Source organism: Strix uralensis, chromosome 1 (genome assembly GCF_047716275.1).
Source record: "Strix uralensis isolate ZFMK-TIS-50842 chromosome 1, bStrUra1, whole genome shotgun sequence".
NCBI lineage: Eukaryota > Metazoa > Chordata > Aves > Strigiformes > Strigidae > Strix > Strix uralensis.
This window is the reverse complement of record NC_133972.1, coordinates 44,101,326-44,115,826: the sequence shown is the minus strand read 5'-3', so window position 1 is coordinate 44,115,826 and position 14,501 is coordinate 44,101,326. Positions and strand designations below refer to the sequence as shown.

Here is a 14,501-nt window from a genome sequence, read left to right as displayed (position 1 = left end):
AGATCCAAATGGTTGTGTCACATGCTGCTCTGTTTGAGCATGGACACATTTTCCTCTCTTACAAGTACCAGTGTGTTCTTGGTCACCCTTAATTTCCTTTTCTGTTGACTGAATAGCAGCAAAAACAAAATATACTGCTGCAGCCTTGCTGCTCCTTCCCTGGACACTCCAGGCATCACGTGGGCCACTGCAATCAGACCGATTTGCAAATCTGAAACCAGTACCTTGTATCTTCCAAGTCCCTCAGTTACTTACCCATGGTCCCACAGAACATTATTGAAACTGTTATTTCCTGTCCTCTAACTAATTGCTTTGGTGCCAAGGTTGTAGGAAAGTGAGGAACAAAGCAAGAAAAGAGACTTAGAAGAGAGCCTGTCACTAAACTAATTGTTTCTAAGGGCACAGAGTTGCAATATCTTTGAAGAGTAACCCAAATCTGGAATGTGGAACTCACTGATCTGCCACAGATCTCCCTTTACCTTCTATTATTATACTGCATCTCTTATTTTTGCCCATTCTTTCTGAGAAATAATTTGTCCTTTTTAAGGTACGTGGTGTTTGTGGAAAGATCTTGGAACTGGTGATCTACCAGTAGCAAATCAATTATCAGAGGAATTAATCAGTGACTGTGTACCAGATACATTTCAACTCTTCATTTATATTCTTGTACTGATTGTGAATATTCAGGCTTGCAGAAATGTTAACTCAGTGATCTGCCTGGAGAACTAACTGCTTTTAGCAAACAGTAAGAAAAGCTCTCCAATACCTTCTGCTTAACTTTTTCATAACCAAGTAACCACCCATGCATTTCTTCCAAGACTAACTAACTAGTCCATTTGTGAAGGAAAGATTTCTGAAGCCATGTGGAATACTGCCCTACAGTGACTTTACTGCCATAACAATAAACCTGACTTCAGAAGTGATATTCCATATTTTTATTAAAGCCTACTTTCATTTTTCATTCTGCCTTTTGATCCTTTGTTTAAATCATTGCCTTTGAAAAGCTGGAAGGCATTTTTTAACATTCTCTGTTATTTGCAGAGCCCAGGAGAAGTCTATCATGCAAAGTGTCTAAAAAGTGCGCCCATTTCCATTAAGCCTTAGAAATGTCGCTTTGAAATTCATTTTTAATCTTCCAGTGGCACAAACTTCCAACAGGGTTTACTTATTTGTTACTGCTCTTTGTGAAGTAGGAGTTGCTGGTGCCTAAGGCAGACAAATGCAATGCACTACTAATTATTTGTCTCATGTGGCATCCTAAATGGTTATTGGTTTGTCAGAGCAACTTATGCCAATCTTCATTAATAACTTGCATGTGAACAACTCTGTATAAAGCAGCTTCAAAAAGAAATTATGTCAAATTGTTTTCCCTTGAACTTTTCAAATCTAGTAATCAACCACATATTGCACTTATTAATGTCCACAGAAACCGCTAAATTTTACATGTGTGTCTGTAAGATGGAAGAGGGGAGACAGGCAAACATTGAATTTTTCAAATTTTATCAATAGCCTTTTTTCCACACAATCCATGGGCTGTGATGAGTCCCAAACTTCCCCTTAATCTTTGATTTCTCTTTAGATGACAGCATGGTTGCTGTGTGTCCATGTACAACTGACCTCTGCTGGAGAGAAGGCATCTTGTCAGATGCATGCAATTGCTGACTGGCTTGCCCTCTGTTCATCCAATAAAGCAATTTGAGGCTACCATAACTACCTTCTGAATTCACAGAGTGAGAACTTTAAAGTTTTGAAAATAATCTTAACTCTGCCCTACTGCATATTCACCTGGTAATTTAGACATACATAATCAGATAATGCTTGCTGGCTGAATATAACAAGTTGGATAATATTATGGATTTGTGTTTGATTGGAAAATGCAAAATTAGTACACATCCTGGGGTATACTGAAATGACTGGATGTTATTAATGAAATGCTGTTAAAAAGACATTATTGATCATAAAGGTTTTTTTGTAAACATGAATGTAATAAAATCTTCTTGGAATATGAAGGTTTCATCCCTGTCCCACAAAACTAGTGATAATACAGCTTGTGTCCCTAGAACAAGAAATCCACAAAAATGGTGAAAGCTTTTGCTGTGGATGATTAGAGAAGACAATAGTGAGTATGAGGTCAAACAGAACAGAGCATCACTTGTAGGGAAATTAGCTATTCCTTCAGAGAACTCCTTAACTGGGCTGGTTGTGTATTTTTCTTGTGTTCCCAAAGTTTGTCAGTCCTAGGATCACCTGTTAAGACTATAGAGCAAGGCTTGCTTCTCCCCAAATTTCCCTACAATAGTTGATTATGAGGAGAAACTATGTACTTTTTATGCTACCCTGGCCACTGAAGTTCTTTCCAAACTGTTCTGTGTAGAATTCCCCACTATTCAATAACAATTTTTACCAGATCTATCATTTTGTTTCATGGGGTTTTTTTACAGTTTTTCCTTGATGATTCTGTTTTCGTGCTTTATTTTTATACTTTCAAAATTGTGTCACGTTGAACTGAGGTTTACAGTGTTTTTTTTAAAACGTTCCATGTGAATTACTGGTAGAACATAAAATAGCATTACTTCAAAACAAAAAATGTAGGACTTAACCAGCTTTGAAGACGTATTTACAATATATATCACTGTGCCTGGTATCATCATACAATGCAATGGCATGATATAGTCTATGATACCATGTTGCATGTATATGGTACCAGGGCATCATGCTTATATGTATATGAGAGCATGTTAACAATAGCAGAACCTCATCGGGTACCATGGAGAACCAGTTTGATCTGTCAATTCAGGAATACTAAATGACCCCAAGGCCCTCTTAGGTCAGGAACAATTTAAAGGAATCTGCTGAGTTTGCAGGGAATTTGCAAATGATGCACAATCTAAAGAAATCTAAACAAACCCTGTGGGATTTATGCTAAAGCTCAGAGTAAGGCCAGACTTCCAAAATCAAACAACAGTTTCTGGAGCTCAATTTTGAGTGTCTGATTTTGAAAGGGTCTTATTTTAATAAAGAGTTGCAAACTGAGTGACCCAAGCTCAAAACTTTCCAAATTGTGCATTTAAAACCACAGGTTCTCTTCTGCATGCTCCAGCCTGCACAAGCAGAAAATATGTCTCTTTAAGGACTCTTGTGGGAGAGCAAGATATGAATCTTTCCTGCTTCAACTCCAATTAAATTGAGAAACTGTTATTTCATCACTGTGTCCTCACCCGCAATGGATGCTGTTGTTCCTCCTCAGAGTTCTTTGTCTCTTGGCCAGGTGCAGTCCATCTGTGTCTGGCAGGAACTGGAGGTGATGTGAATCTTTGATAGCTTTTCCATGCTCTGGGTATACCTCAATCTTCCCAGGACAGGCCCTGGACCTGGAATGACAATGGCTGGAGTTAGCGCTTTCCACCAAAACAAACCAAACATGGCTCCAGGAACAGGTTTCAGAATGGTACCTTTCCTGCTCTCTCGGACCAGAGGGGTGGAGAACAGTGAGCCCTATGTCCAGGACATCATGTCTGTAAAGAACAAACCATGGTACCAAAGGGCACATGTGTGAGGCAACATACCTGTGTGCAGTAAGAAGGAGAGGGAAGCTGGGTTATCCACACCAGAGGTGGATGTTATCTGCAGGAACATGGACTGGCTCCAACAGCTCCACTTGGCTGCTCCCCCCCAGGAGATGGACGTGGTGGTGTGAGAGGACCAAGTGTGCTGCTGAAGGAGTCTGGCCCTCCTTGCTGGTACCTGTCCCCATAGGAGTGATGTGAAGAAACAGGGACAAAACAAAACCTCTGCTTTTAGGCAGCCTTGCCCTTGTCTAACCATGAAAGCTGGGTATCATTCACCTGTTCTGGAGCTCTCCCCGTTCTTCCCCAAAGAGACAGGACCTCAGCAGGAGCCTGCTGCCCTCATGACAGCTGGCCAGGCTGCTACAGAGCTGATGGCCAGGCCATGATAGGGGCTGATGGCCAGACTGCTGGTGGGGGTGATGGCCAGGCTGCTGTGGGGGGATATCTAGGCAGCTTTGTGGGTGATGGCTGCACCACTGTGAAGCTGATGGCTGCTGCCATGGGGATGGTGGCAGGGATGCTGTGGAGGCGGTGGTGGGTGACGGCTGGGCTGTGGGGCTGATGGTGAGGCGGTTGTTGGGCTGACAGCCAGGCTGCCGTGCGGCTGACGGCTAGGCTACTGCAGGGGGGAGCCTGCGCCAATGCGGGGGTGACACCCAGGGGTCACAGCGAGGGGACCTCGGAGAAGCCGCGAGAGCCCACTTCAGGCCGGAGCTGCGGGGGCGGGGGAAGACAGGCGCGGCGGTCCAGGTTCGGCGGAGCCAAGGGCGGGGGCTCGTGTCTGTGTGTGTCTGTGTGTCCCGGGAGGCCCCGGCGCCGCCACCTGCCCCGCGGCCCCGCCCCAGCCCGGCGCTGCCGGGCGGCGGCGGCGGCGGCGGCGGCGACGGGGGGGGCGGGGGTCGCTGCCGGGGCCGCGCGGGCGGAGGAAGAGGAGGAGGAGGCGGGAGGAGGAAGGCGGCAGCAGCAGCTCTCGGGAGGAGCCTGTCCAGCGTGAGACAGCACATTCAGCCGGCGGCGGCGGTCCTGCTGCAGCGGCGGGCGGGCGGGCGGGCAGGCGGCGCGGCACGGCACGGCGGGGCGCAGCGCCGCGGGCAGCAGCCGGTGGGGCAGCGGGGCGTCCCTCCGCTCCCCCGGCGGCGGGGGCCCCTCCGCATCTCCCGGGGGCCGGCGGAGGTAAGGCACTCACGGGAGGCGGCGGGGCCGGGAGGCGGCCGTGCCGCAGCGGAGGGAGCGAGCGGGGGCTCCCCTTGGGGGCCCGGCGTTGGCGGCGGAGGAGCCGGGCGGGGGGACGCTCCTGGGGATGCGCCTCGGCCGCGGAGCCCCGGGGCGGCGGGCGGCGGCGCTCCCCGAGCAGCCGGCCCGGGCTGGGTTAGCGGCAGCCCCTGGCTGCCCCGCAGGAACCGGCCGGCCCTCGCCGCGGGGTGGGCTTTTCCACCCGGGCAGCTCGTCCCCGGGGGGGGGAGCGGGCGGGGAGGGCTGCGGAGAGCCCCCCCGGCCTCAGCGGCACCTGCTCCGGTCCCTGGGGCTCCTCCTGGCACCGGCACCACCGGCTCCGGCCCGGCCCCTCGGCCTCCGGCTGCGCCGCGGGGGGCGGCCGCCGGCTCCCCGGGTTGTGTCTCAGCGCTCAGCAGCTTAAAGCAAAGAGGGATGGGAGAAAGTTTCCCCATCTTTAATTCTTTGCCCAGCGTGAGCAGCAGCGGGTTTACTCAAGTCCACGACGACGGCAGACGGAGAATTAGATCTTTTTCCGTTCCTAAGGGAATTCCCTAAAAGGGTGGGAGAAGGAGGGGGTCAATGAGAGGCCTTTTTCACAAGTAGTTCATTGAAATACATTGGCAAAAAGATGTTATGACGGTTACATCGCCCCGGGAATCCCCCTGGGTCAGCAAAGAGCGTAAGGCCCCTAGATATTTCCTAGACAAAGCCCCCGTTTTACTGACCTGAACAAAGTATGTTTTTCTGGCAATATTGGCATTGACAGAAAGTGCAAATTTCAACTATAAATACATATAAGGATTTTCAGCAGACCAAGCAATCTAACCTGCTATTACAGGGGGGATGAGATGGAAAGACCTGATATGAAGTTGGCACGTGGCTTTGGCACTTGCACCTGGTAATTTATCCTGACATACAGGGTTTTGTCAACTCTTCGCTTCTGCATGAGGACATCAAATTACCTCTGAAATGGCTTTAAATATCATGAAGCACAGTGCTGCAAAACCTGTTTCAGAATGGAAATCCAAATCCCAGGACCATCTATCTACTGAGAGATGGTATTGTCAGAGCCACCAAGGAATTTCATTTCTGTTACTAACAACACGCTTTGTTGAAGTGCCTCATTTGTTCTTGCTAAGTTAATGGGAAGAAGTTATACGGTTTTTTTTCTGGTTCTTTTAAGTTCTTCTTTTTACTTTCTTTCCATTTGAGATGACATCTCTAATAACAGTCTCCATGCTTAGTGAAGGTGGATAAAAATGCCTTCTGTAATGTCTGTGTAGCACTTCTCAGCAAGAATGTGTTTCCTCAACACAAAACTTGGGACTGCACCCAAGGTCGTTGCCCCTGGGAGTGCTCGTTCTGATAACCATCCTCTGTTTCATTTTGTTTTCCCCAAACCATGCATTCATAGTCTGTGAAAATACAAAAATGTGTTGCCCCTTCTTCACCTTCCTCTCTGTGCACAGACTATTTTGAGGATTGGGACTTGCTATCCTTTTCCTTGATACCTGAAAGACCTCTGAGGGCCAGGTGTGTGGAGGTCCAAGAGGTTGCTTAGTGTTGGATTAGCTCAATCCTAGCTCTAAACACCTCTGCCTCAAATTATTGTACCCTAAAACTGCATTAACTGCAGTGCTGCCTTATTCACAGTTTAAGAGAGGAATCTTTAAAGGAGCAGCAATAAACCACACCCTACGCATGCAGTGATTATTGAGAATTTGGAAATCTGGCTACTGAAAGAATAGTCAGGCAAATACTCTGTACCCTGCAGATCTTAAATTAAGAATCCGACCTTCCAGCTCTTTCTGTAGGAGGAAGGGCAGTGAGCTGCCCTTCTTTGTGATGCATTTCAATGTCTATTATTTTTATTATTGAAAGGCATTTGTTTGTTTTCCAGTTTGTGTTTTTCCAGCTTCAGGTTCCTGGTTCCTGTTATGTCTGTCATAGATAAAAGCCTTGCTTTAGCAGCTGTCTTCAGTGTAGGTACTCTAAATCAAGAACTTACCTGCTTTATTTTCAAATAAATTAACAGATCAAGTCTCTTGGTCTCCTTTTCTTTTGTAAGACAGGTTTCAAGAGACATTCCTTCCTTGCTGACATCAGTTGTCCAATCTGCAAGAAGAGAGAGAGGGAATACTAGATAGAGCTGGATGCAATCGGTTGTGGTAGAGGTCTCACCATTGCAGGGTTCTGGACAATGAGGTGAAATGGGCTGTGAGGGGAAAAAGGTAAGGGACCAGAATAGAAAAACATAAGGGTATAGAAAGGCATTGCTGTTTTTCAAAGCTTCCCCAACTTCTGCTAATGATTCAGGTAATCATGTGGTATCTTGCAGCTCCTCAAACTTGACTTCTTCACACAGAGGTTTAAAAAATGTTCACAGTCTCTCTCTAGGACTACTCAGGCTTATTAACTAGTGCTACACCTCAAGTGCCCTGTTGAGCTCCTTTGGCTTGGTTTGACCAACAACAGCAGTAGTAATTAGGAATCTTTCAGAGTCACTGATGCCTAGTGCCAAAATGGACTGCTACTTGGAGGTAGTGGTGGGATGTTAACAGAAAGATCCTCCCTGTTCCACCCATGGGTTTTAATTTTCAGGGAAGTCAGAGGGAGCTAAGACTGAAATCCTCACTGAGGTGCATGGGGAGATTCACATCTGCAGAGGTGTGGTCTCGGGCATTTCTGCAGCCATAGCCAGACATCATGACCTCAGTGCCATACTCATTTGATATTTTCATATTTTTATTTTAAAAACCTTAAATGAAACAAACCATAATGACTGTAGTTGTAGTCTGTGTGTAAAAGGGACGTTTTCCGGCAGGAATACTGATGGAGTATGCTGGCAGAGTGCCCTTAGTACAGATGCCTCTTGTATTAGTAAAACTGTGCTTTTGCCAGTGCAGCTTATTTTAGTTCATCTGAGCAACTCAAGTTATACAGGTGAATACACATATATGTGTCTATAAGGGGGCTTGCTTTCCAGATGAGGGATTGTATGGTCTTCCACTCGGCTGACCTGTATAAGCAGGCAGAAATGGTAATGCAGGAATGATACTGCTTAAAAAACAGTAAATTTGAAAAATCTGAAAAAGAAGTGTCTGAAAAGCTGCAGTGGCAGCCTGAGACCCTGTCTCAGTCTAAATCTCAGATAGACACAATATGTCCCTTTTGCTACTTGGTAATTATCCATCTAAAACCGTGCTAGTCAGACATGACATTGGGAGCTGTTGTTCACTTGGCCATCTGCAAGCTCTCAGACTGAGGCAGCATACACTATACATGAGCTTGCTCCCCCAATGCTGTTCACTTTAGGTGGTATCATCTTGCCAACTTTTCTCGGAAATGGCTACTTCCAGGCAGATGGCAGGAGCTGCAGGAAGCTGTGAAGCAGACTGATGTGGGAGCCGCTAGATCTCAGAGACAAAAGACACCTCTGATCATCTGTGAGTGCTATGACATCCCAACTCCTCCTGAGCTTAAAACTATACCCCCTCTTTCCCCCCCCCCCCCCCCCCCCCCCCCCGTGTTTCTTCAGCACTTTTTGTTTTCCCTTTTGAGGCAAAAGCACTCTGGTCAGTGTCTGGGAGTGCACTGCAGCAGCAGAAGGCACGGGGCAGGAATGACAGTTCTGGAAGTGCTTTGTGGGCAGCACACTGTAACTCCATGCTGAAGTTTTAAGGGCAGAGGGCTCAGTCCGATCACTGCTGACAATAGATCACTGCTGACAGTAATAGAAGTTTCTTTGTTACTCCTCTGGTGCTGAATCTAGCCTGTAGAGTGATGGCAGGAGTCAGCTATATATATCGTTTGAAAGCTATGAGACATCTCCAAACTCTGTTGAAGCCAATGAGAGTCTTTGCATTGACTTAACAGACTTCGGATGAAGTTCTGTGTAACTGCTGCTTTGACCTGTGTGCAGATAACCTGTGTTACCAGATGGATAATCACTGCTCAGATGACTCTTGTGATTCTTGGCTATTAATCTTAGAGTAAAAGTACATGTTATCCTATTTTCATATTTAACACTGCTCCCATGCATGTGGGTCAGCTTGCCTTACCTGGAGAGACAGGGTACATCAACCTGAGGAACAAACCTCCCTGGAGCTCTTCTGGACCAGTGCAGTTCTACCCTGTGTATTCCCCAGGTGCCAGCTGACTGTCCCTGCTTGGCCCTAGAATAATTAATGAATAATTCGGCAGAGGAAGAGGGCTCATTTACTGCCACTCAGCAGAAAACAATTACAGAGGGAATCTTTTAAGGACATAGCTTTTTGTTTCCAGTGATATCTTCTCTTCACATTTCTCTTCCTTTCTATCGTTCTCTGAGGCTTATCCTTTTCTCCCTTGCCCAATACTAGTCTTAACACCATGTTTCCTCCTCACTGGTCTTCTCTTCCCTTTTGTCTTCTCTCCCTGGGATAGAACTGGTTTTAGTTCCTTGTTTTTTTCTCCCTCCATCTGCCGCGTTGTACACGTAATTTCAAATCCTGCTCTTCAGTTGCTCATTTTTCACTACAGTCCAGCAGAAAGATGTGGTTTGTTTTGTGTTCGAACAATGGGGATTATAATAAGGCAAAGATACAGAGTTACCTAGTACAATTAAATACAAATAAGTATAATGGAGAATATATTGTTTATCTATTTATATCAATATCTCCAAGCCTTTTCTAATGCTTGATTCTAATATTTTCAGGCTGAACTTGGCAGAAAAAGCTATACCCCAAACTATGCTATGTTATTATTGAAAGTTAATCACTGTAGATCCTAGACCACATGCAGGGAAAATATGGATCTCTCTTTCTTTAAACTGTTCAGCCCTTCCGTTCTGTATCCATTAACACAGATCTTAGCTTTTAAAGTGCGTAGACAGCTGTATTAAATCCATACTATTCAAGGCATGCCCTTGTTTCGTGTTTTGCACATTAGGCCACCACTGTTAGGATCAGAGTGGTTACCAGGTCACTTGGTAATTGGGTCAAAGTAATTTCAAATTATTGCTATTGTATATTTTCAGAAATTAAAATATTTAAAACAGGCTCACAGAAAAAAAAACCAACCCAGACTGCTATCTAATATGGTTCCTTGTATTTGAGCCTATCTCTCCTGGTTTAAGGACTGTTCCACTGACTGAGCATTTAAGAGAATTTCTTCTCTGATTCTCACAGCACAAAGAAAGTTGGGGGACCGTCTAAACTCATGTGACTTGCTTCGTAATACGTTTGTCTTCTCTTTACGTAATAGAAAAGAATCATCATTTTCATTAATCACACTATTCAAAGTTGTATGACTTCGGGTTTTTTCATCAGTTTGTTTCTAGTTACATTTTGAGCAGTTGCTGAACCAGAAGGTGGTCTGCATGATAATCCTGAAGGATTTCAGATCTCAATTTGTCCCTAAATGAATTCTTATTTTCTTTGTCCTTTTTTAGCTCTGACTGCTCCTACAGCTTTGTTACACACTCATAACAGTTTGTTGCAGACTATCAACTTCTGCCAGTCTTCATTGCCTAGGTACACAAATTACTTCTGCAAAAAATAGAGGAAAGGTAGTTCATGTTTTATATACGTATGGGTATAAGCTGTGTGGTGCATTAAACAATGAATGGCTTAAAAATCTATAACCTTTTGGAATGAAACAAGAAATTTGACCTAAATTGTACCCCCTAGTGTGCAGTTAGCTATTCATGTACGTAATCTGCTGCACTTGGCAAAGCCTGTGAATGTTGTATTCCTGCCTTTCACTATCTCCATAGTAGTAATAATAATACAAAAACATTGTGCTGATGGGATAGGAGGGTATTGTACTGAAGACAAAAAAAAAAAAAAACAGTGATGCCATTCTCTGTTTGTACTGAGAGAGCCCGTGGGAAAACTGTCCCATTATTTCCCACAATATTTTCTTTTTCACAGAAAGTTGATTAATAGCAAGAAAACACAGGAAAGCCTAGTTTCTCAGCCTTTATGGGCCTCTTCAAATGTATTAAAAACACCCTGTGCAAATTCAGTACTATTTTGATCAGATGATTATAAATTATAAAGCTTTGGGGGTTTTTTCTCATATGTTTAAAACATAGAACTCAAAAGATGACGGTAAATTATATTTTCTGGAAGGGGCTAAGATGGAAAAAAAAAGATGTTGCAGCCTTACTACTAATGTCCTCCACACCTTTTACAGCAGCCCTTTATGTACATAACACTTACTGGGTTTTATTGTTTACTTGTCAGTGAATCAGAACACAGGGAAGTAAAAAAATATAGACAGCCACATTGACATACAAACATATGAGTCTTTTCAAACAAAATCATAATATAATGCAATATTAATATTAGTCAGTAGTAGTATTGATTTTGAAGTCTTTAAATGAAGGTCATGCTTCCTCAGTGTTGATTCAGTAAACTTTTAAAGTTCTTAAAGTTTAATTATAGACCAATTATTCTTCCCAAGAAAGTTTCTGATCTCACTGAACTAAGTGATGAATTAGGTGTGAGTATAATTAAAGTCAGTGGCCTCTCATTTTTTGTATTATTTTTCTTAAAATACTGTATATATCTATAAAGCAATGAGACTGCTGTGTTTTCTTAGATCACGTAATATCCATTTTTGATAAAAGGCTAACTGTATTACCCACTTACTCCTGGTTCTGCTCAGTTCTCTCTTGTGATATTGCAACAATTTGTAGACTTTTTAAACTATGTTTCCCTCTTAATCATCAAGACTTTCTGTTGGAACCAATAAACCCATACATTTTTCAGTTTAATGTGGCTGGAAATCAGACATGAACCATTTCTGATTGCCGTATGGACCACCAGTGGTCCCATATTTTGAGAACCACTAATAAAAGTTGATTTATTTTTCAAAAATAACTACAGCATTGTGTTCCTCATTTTAAGAGAACTGGTGGCATCTAACTGGTGTCCTGGTCTCAAGTTCTGGAGCTGAGGTCCTGACGCAGTGAATCATGCACTGAGGCTTACTTCTGGAGGAGCCCTGCAGTGCACTGCAGAGATGTGACTGCTTCATCATTTAGTCATGGGACTTGCTTTCTCCTGCTGTCAGTCAGCCCATTTGCCACATTTCTTCTCTGTGGAATCCAGGGCACTGGAGAGGTACATGTGTGCATGGGAGAGAAGATTTCAATATTGGTAGGTGCTTAAGGTGCAGAGCATGCCCACATCTTGAACCTGGGATGCGTACCTGAATCCCTCAAAACTGGAGTTTTTATGGTGCCTGGGAAGCTCAGCTAAATCTATACCGACAAAATGGTATAGAAACAGAAACCCAAACTGCAGTCCTCAGAAATCTCTGCTTGGCTGTCACCTAGCTCTTGAAGAGCATGCAGTCTCTAAAAACTTCCTTTTTCACCTTAAGAGTTCTGCTTCTGGATGTGTTCTTACCCTTGAGCCTGCAGACTCAACAGCCTGGGTGTCCGCTGTCTGTCTCTCCTAGGCTGCTTCATCTAGTTTGCATTTCTTGAGCCCACCTGTCAGACTCTGTGCTCTATGGCAGACTGCAGCTGAGAGCATGTGAACCCTGGTTTTAACAGGACTGACCTAATGTAAAGGAGTCTCAGGTAATTTTTGCCTTTGCTTAAAGAGATATTTGCCCTCATCTGTGCTTGAATCAGCAAGCTATGTGTCTTCTGCCACATGCACCCTTCCAGTGTTTCCCACTGAAGCTGCTCCACATAAATCTGTATATATGAAGTATGTATATGAAGAAACAAAGATTCTTTGGGCATGACAGAGCACGTGGGAAGAAGAGAAAGGACTCTTCAGCACCTTGCTTCAAGTACTCAGCAAGCAAAAGATGTCTTGGGCTTCAGATACGAAATACCGCATTGTGTTTTAAACTAAACAGTCATTGCGTATAATATAAACTAACCCTGAAACAAAGACCAGAAGGCAGAGGCCTCAGTTAGAGACTAACATTCACTCTCTTGCATCTGCTTCTTCTGGTCCAATGAATCTTTGCAGAAAATAAATTAATAGAAAATAGCTTTAATTATTAAGAATGCAATCTTATTCCTCTTAGTCTTTCTCACCCAGTAGCCAACAGTCACCCTACAGAGGTGGGCTGCAGTTCTCTCAAGACAAAAAAAACCCTCCAAAACCCAAAAAAACACAAAACCAAACAAAACCGCCAAAAACCATGTTTCTCCCATTTGGGTGGAATACTTTAACCACAGAAAAGATAAATGGAAGACATAGACTTTCACAGTCTCATGTTCACAGTCCTCTCTCATATTCAAATTCTTTGCAATTCTTTATATGTCCTTTAAATTATGCTGTTAGGCATCTGCATTTATCATCTTGTCTTTTTATGTTGGCGTATCTCTTTCCACTTACGTGGATCAACAGGGATGATTGGCTAAGGCTAGCTCTGATCATGCATGTTGCTTTGTTACTACAGCTGAAGAAGCCCTGGGAAGTACAAAGGGAATGGTAGTGTTGTTTCTTCCACTTTGCTTCCTTAAAAATTGTGAGACTTATAGGAGATACTTGGCATATTTCTTACAGCCAGGACTCTTCCCTGCTTTCTAAATATTTAAGTGTATTGACTTCAGAGATTAAATCAATGTATAGTATTTTTAGCCCAATTACATCCTTACAAACATCAGCCACAAAGCAAAGCATATTTTTGTTTTAAGGGAGCAATGATACCTGGGTAAGTCTTCCAGCAAAACCTGTATGTCGGCAGCATAGCTTGTTCTTTGATGTCTGTCTGGCAGTTGTCATAACTGGGTTAAGAAGCAGACGCTAGAGCATGAATTTTTCATGTTTGGGTAAATGGCTTTAAGTATCAGTTTGCTGGCCATATACCAGTAGGGTTATCTCAGGAGGAAGGTAGAAAAGTCAGAGGGGTCAGTTTTACCCCCCATAAGAAGTGGAAATACATGTTTTAATGTCTGAAATGTTTGCAGGATGGAGAAAAGGAGTCCTTGTTCCACTTCTAGAGAGACTGGCAGACATCTTGAAGTGAAATTCTACATTAGGTCTTAGTAAGTCATTAAATATACTCCTGGGAGTCACTTTGGTACTGTTGTGATGAGCCAGATATTTTATACAGGTTTTGAAGAAGTGGTGATATCAATGATAGGAGCAGATATAATTGAAATCTGAGCATTATATGAGAAGTACATACAAAAGAAATTTAAATCAGAAACGTGAAATACAGGGCTCTCTCTTCTAGATAAGTGACCTGCGGCTTGAAGATTAGATTATGTCATGTTTCTCATGTTATCCATCTCTAAAATCCTATCAATTTATAGCTTGTGTTTGGTTCTCTTTGAATCAAAGAAAACTTTTTTAAAGTATTCTGCTGGGTCCTGCAGTTCCTCTCTGAAGCAAGCTGGGAAATTCACAGAAGATAACACAGTGCAACTAGTAAGACCAGTTAATGTGTGGGGAACATAGTCACAAAGATTCAGAATTGACAGAAGTCCATTCCCAGCCATATGCAGAGCCACATACGGAGCCCTACGTTTTACTGCAGCCAAACAGTAGAAGATAGCAGAAACAGAAGCTAATAGAGAGGGAGCTGACCAAGAATACCTAAACATCTTGTATTCGAGAAAATCAAAATGTTGTCAGGCATGCAATTGGTTATTTTGTTAAGAGCATCTGCTCTTCGTAAGGGGCAAGATTGCTGCTGAGTCAGAACCTGAGGAGATACAAATCAGTATTGGCTGCATCATTTGAGGATCATCTCCCAGCA

The 14,501-nt window shown here is 43.7% G+C and overlaps 1 protein-coding gene across 9 annotated transcripts in view; it reads left to right on the top strand.

The window, feature by feature from the left end:
- The first annotated feature begins 4,593 nt into the window (after positions 1-4,593).
- Positions 4,594-14,501, top strand: part of DYNC1I1 (dynein cytoplasmic 1 intermediate chain 1) — a 201,214-nt gene continuing 191,306 nt past the window's right edge. For 6 of the 9 annotated variants that reach the window (XM_074864080.1, XM_074864063.1, XM_074864072.1 and 3 more), the window contains exon 1: positions 4,594-4,742. The gene's annotated coding sequence lies outside the window, so the exon portion shown is untranslated. Of the gene's footprint in view, positions 4,743-8,121; positions 8,231-14,501 lie in introns of those variants that run through there. The other 3 variants (XM_074864019.1, XM_074864028.1, XM_074864038.1) reach the window with 3 other exon arrangements.